Consider the following 6,000-nt stretch of genomic DNA (forward strand, 5'->3'; position numbering starts at 1 on the left):
TGACCTTTGACCACCAAATTCTAATCAGTTCATCCTTGAGTCCAAGTGGACGTTTGTGCCAAATTTGAAGAAATTCCCTCAAGGCGTTCCTGAGATATCACGTTCACGAGAATGGGACGTACGTCCGTACGTCCGTACGTACGGACGGACGGACGGATGTACAGACGGACAACCTGAAAACATAATGCCTCCGGCCACGGCTGTTGCCGGCGTGGAGACATAAAAATTAATCCTGATTTTATTCAGTTAGTCATTGTAAAGTAAGGTCTGTCAGTTCCTTCTCCATCCCTTCAAAGGAGGAAAAATTCCAACTGTGACATCTTTAAATCGACTTTGTGCCTTCACGTCTGTGTGTGACTATCTGTGTGTGTGTCACATGAGGAGCATTTCCCGTTCCCACAGTCAGATTTATTGCTGAAATTTCATGTCCATTTACTTACCCATCGTATTCGTCACATTTAACTCTTCCCTCAGGAATGTTCTTCCTCTGTGTCTCTTTGTTCAGTCAGTGTTGAAGGAGCTGCTAGCACACACCACATGGTCTTTAGCGCCTTTCTAGCTGCTCATAAATTCTGCAGCATAGAAAAGATCACAAAGGAGGTCTTAGCTAATTTCTCTATTGTAACCTTGTCTGTTTCCCGCAGACACACTGCATCAATCACACAATAGCATGCGTCTCCCCCCCCCCCCCACGCCTCAATTATCCTTTCAGATCTCTCTCCAGAACATATACAGAGCAGGACAGTAAGTCTATATGGAATTGCTGACAAAGTGCGGCCACAAAACTACACAGGAGAAGATGGGAGAGGATGTAAAACACATCTTTGTGTTTCCAAAAAAGTCTATTCCTCCCTACACAGTGTCGTCTGTGTTCCCACGTCTAGACGAACTCTTGACTGTGTTTGAGCAGCCTTTCTCAAATCCACAGAGTGGCATTTGTCAAGAAACCACAAGATCCAGAAAAAAGAGAAAAGTAGAACAGGATAATGTACGGTTACAGAATCACAATCCCTAACAAGCTCCTACTGTTAACACTGTAACTATCCCCTACAGCAAACTTGACTAGTATCAGTTCCAGTCGAATCAGCTCAAGTTAGATTGGAGCTTTTTGACATGATGCAACTAAACTGAAACTGGACAGCAAATGAGTCAGACTTGGACATGAATGTCAACGACTTGTTGACTTGACGTGTGACACAAATCAGTCTCTCTCACAGCCGACGCTAGCCTGTAATTGACACAAACAAAGTCACACTTGAGTCACAATTGACCATATTCACATGGCGGCCATTTTGAACACTCGGGATGGGAAATTCTACTTGGAAGATTGGCATAACTTATATAAAACAAATTAGCTTGCAATCTTGGGAACAACAACAACAACTGTTTTTTGCCGGGAAAGTTAGCTAGCTAGCTAGTTACTAGCTAGCTTAGGCTAGACTCTCAAAGGGAGCGTATCTATGTTCCCAGGGTCCTATGTTCCCAGGGTCCTAAGTTCCCAAGGTCCTAAGTTCCCATGGTCCTATGTTCCCAGGGTCCTATTTTCCCCAGTTCAATATTCTGTTAACACACATTAACCCTCCTATTGTGTTCGGGTCAAATTTGACCTGTTTCAAGTTAAAATATTTCATATTGGAGCAAGGCTTCAAAACAGCTACATAAACACAACAAAACCAATGGTTATCATTTTATTTGATTTTGAAGGTCTCTAACCCTAACCCTAACCCTGGGAACATAGGACCCTTTGTCATGTTCCCATTATGTGCCATATAAATCTGGGGAACATAGGACCCTGGGAACATAGGAATGACTCCCTCTTGAATATATGAAAATGTGAACCTGTATCCCCCTGGATTCATTCATTTGTATATGTTTTTTCAGTGGGGAATCTATGAAATGGTAAATGTTTGTATGCTGTAAGTCTTGGCTCACAACAGTAGAACAGAGCTGGGCTGTACCTGTTTTTCCAGGTAGAGCTTCCCACCCCGAATGTTCAAAATGGCCGCTGTGTGAATAAGGTCCATAGAGAGGAGTAAGCTAGCTAATTAAAGCAGAGATCCAACAGAAACATCTAGTGAAGAGGTAATGTATCACCACGCAATACTAATCCAATGGCCAGAAAGTGAGTTTTGAAAGCCAGAAATATCAGCAGCTGGTCACTGATATTGATCAACAGCCCTACCAACCCCCTGCAGACATATTATGGTCATTTTGTGCTGTGGGGCAGTAAAAACCTTACTCCATGCAACTTTTAAGGGTGCTTTTACATCCATCTATTTGAAGTTGTTGAGTCACTCGCTGGAGAGTAAACCGCCCTTATTACAGTTTGTTTGGGGAGGGAAGAACATGGCAATCAAACTTGAACATGATCCCGAAAAACACTCTCTGGTCTGGCCAGAAGAGATGGTCTGGCTGAACAACTGACAAAACAAATCTTCATAACAAATCTGTGTCAAAGACTTGAATCACCTATTGTAGTTTGTTGCTATTCTCATGCTTTATAGAATGGAAGTAACAAGATTCCATTTGTCACTCCTGCCTTTTCCCAATGTTGTCCATAAACAGCTGCCCAACCACATGGTTTTGTTTCCAAATTATGGCTTTGCTTTAAAAGCACTGTGAAGCCAAACCAAGAAAACTGCAAAAAGGGAACAACTTCATCTCTATTTCCATATCAAATGCGTTGTAGGTAAAAATACCGCCCAGTTGCACCCACACGAACGGGATCACACACAGCTCCATCATTGCAATGTTTCAGCCCCTTTTCACATACTTTTCTTGAAATGTTGCAGAAAAGAAGTTTGCTTGATTACATATTTATTGTAGAATTGTAATATAATTAATGTGATTATTAGGTCAACTTAAAGGATTTTGGTGTCTGTAAAAGTAAGTGACAGCACTTCCACCGTTTCTGTAGAATGACCCAAGATCGTTTTCTCAGCTACAGTGGTAAGCAAAACATTATGATGTCACAGTGAAGTTGACCTTTGAACTTTTGGATATAAAATGTCATCACTTCATCATTTTATCCCATTAGACATTTGTGTGAAATTTTGTCATAATTAGCGTATGAATTCTTGAGTTATGGCCAAAAACGTCTTTTGTGAGGTCACCTGTCACAGTGACCTTGACCTTTGACCTTTGACCACCAAATTCTAATCAGTTCATCCTTGAGTCATATTTAGATTACATATTTATTGTAGAATTGATCAATACTATAATGGTTGTCTATGGGAAAACCTTAATCTGCATTGATTCTAATGATTCATAATCTTAATCCTAATTCTAATGAAACATTTTGATAAGATTCCACACAAGTATGTCTCATTATTATTATTCTTATCATCCTGGCTTTCAGTGGAGAGTTTTAGTGTCCCATGGTCTAAATGCTGTTTCAGAGGCTTTTCCACCCTGATAAGAATAAAATACGTTCCAATTACCCTATTTTGTGTTTTTTGGCATAAAAAATACTTTTTTTCCTTGATTGCACATGTTTGAGAACTACTGGCCTAAATGCTGTTTCACAGGGTTTTACCCCCTGACAGGAATAAAATCCTGGGAGAGACACCTAATTTTATTTATTTTTATTTTTTTTTCGCCATGAACATGGTCACATTTAAAGATACAGTATTGGCACAAAATATCAGCTATCAGCAGCTTCAAATCAAAAGAAAAGCCAAATTAAGTGCATTTCCATCATCTGGGCTAAAGTTAATTAACAGGCTTCCTGAATGTAGAAAGTAGCAACATCAGAAAAGACTTCCACCCAAAAGAGTCTTTCAAGAACTGGTTAGAACTGGACGAGTTGGTATTGTATTTCATGTCATCTGACGTTGGTCATATCTCATGCCGAATGAAGACTGAGTGAAAACAAATAAATGCACATGGTGATATTCTAATATACCAACGAATGATCATACAACCACAGTATGTAACATCAGGGTATCCAATTCCAGACAGCATATGACCAAAAAATCACAATCATATACCAATATATTTCATCCTGTACTGTTTTCGCTGAAGTTTCTTATAAATTAACAATCCTCCATCTGTCTTTTTTAAAGTTTAATATCGTTTTTACCTTCACTTGTAATTGATTTTCTTCCAGTCCCTGCAAATGGATGATAGCGCACCTATTTTTGAGATTCAAAATTCGTATCCAATTCCGGACACTTACTTTCGTCCGTGTCGGTGTATTCATATACTCCATATTAACCCTTTATTAACCCTTCCTGTACCTTCACAATGTTACAGATATTTGTAAGAAGTGCAGGCTTTGTACTCAAAGCTCTTATTTTTCCATTTATCAGCCAATACCGATTCTCTACATGAAGTAACTGTCGCCCAAAGTGGGATTTAAGGCTCCCCGCTTCTTGTTTGTGACTAACTTAGCGTTTTATATGCTTAAATGTGTATAGATATTTATGAAACTTGATAGATAGCTTCTGAAATGTGTATGAATTTACGTCACTTAGCTTTCGGTTGGGAACTCTGTATAAAAATGCTGGAAATTACGTGAGTGACCGAGTGGGGGAATTGGATACAATTCTGTAACCACAGTAGTTTCTAACAGTCTACATGTTAGAAACAACACGTATGACATTCTAATGTACCATGCAACCAACATTTCTGAGAGGTTGTGGTGGAAAGACATTTTACAGATAGACTTTGGCTGCAAAGGTCACATCCTCATTTATTTATTAGACAAAATGTGTTTCCATTTTTCCAAAGCCTTTAGCCTACTGAAAAACAAAATTTGTTTTCATTGAGGAAAATTTGCCACTTCTGGGGCGTCTCTCCCCTCCCTACTGTGGACTATAAATAAATGAAAAAAGACAAAAAAAAAGAAAAAAGAAATGTGTCTTTCACCTAAAAATGCTGGGACAGAAACCCAGCTCACCTCTGCGCGCCTCTGTCTCTCTCTATCAGTCTCCATCGCTGCAGACATGCCTGCACAACACCGATCCGGTCAAAACACCCGCCCCTCGTAGTTTGAACCAGATTGCGTTGGCTGTCTGGGGAAAAAAACGCAGATAAATGTGTCCATTAAGAGCGGCCCCTGCATCGCCACAGCCCAGCGCACATGCAGGGTCCAGATGCCTATCTCCGGCCGATTGTACACTCCGATACAGCTGTCCTTAAAAAGCAGCCTCGAGTTTTCCCCCGAAGAAGACTCTTTCACGAAGAAGCCGCCGCCGCCGCCGCCGCCGCATCTCCTGTTGCGCAACCGCCATCCACTTAAGCCGCGAGGCCCCCGGTCCTCTAGATCCAGGCAGGATTTCAGGCTCCAGGCAGCGTCACGCACATCAGATGAATGGGACCCCCCCCGCTCCTCATGCCCCGGCCTCCGCACCATGAAAAACATCACATACAGTACACAGATGCACGCTTCAGCCTGACGATAGGATCGCGTATTTTCATTCACTCTTAAAGTGTGTTTAGTCTCTATAATCAGCATCTTTGTGGCCTGGGACGCACATACAGTTGGAGGTTATAGGGTGATTGAATGTTGAAACTGACAGATGTTCTTATTTGTCTCGCTCGGCGGTTCTCAACGTGGGGTCCGGGGACCACCAGGGGTCCTTGAGGGGGTTCCAGGGAATTCCAAGCAAAATTTTGAAACTTTATCATTACATTATCTCATTTACAAGAAGTTAACACAATTAGAGAATGTGGAAGAATGGCTGTTTTGATCATAGTTTCACTGTTATCTCTCTACCTACGATACAGATAGGAATTCTGGACATAATCATATCTAACAATAAGAACATTCTCAGATTTGGGTGCGAGAGACAAAATCTCATCAAAGGGGGGTCCGTGGCCCTAATGTGGACTAAATTAGGGTCCTACATATATATGATATGAAAACATCTCAGGAGCACTGGTCTAGCTGACTCTGAAATTGGGGTGTAAACGTTTCTGATCAGTGCTACAATTTCTGGAGAATGAGAGAATGTCTGCCTGCCTCTCTCTCTTTCCAACAATCTCTGAAAAGATCCT

The sequence above is a fragment of the Centroberyx affinis genome, unplaced genomic scaffold (genome assembly GCF_046629955.1).
Source record: "Centroberyx affinis isolate AG114_WGS23_722 - 3 ecotype Tasmania unplaced genomic scaffold, CSIRO-AGI_Caff_v1 ptg003061l_1, whole genome shotgun sequence".
Taxonomy (NCBI): Eukaryota; Metazoa; Chordata; class Actinopteri; order Beryciformes; family Berycidae; genus Centroberyx; species Centroberyx affinis.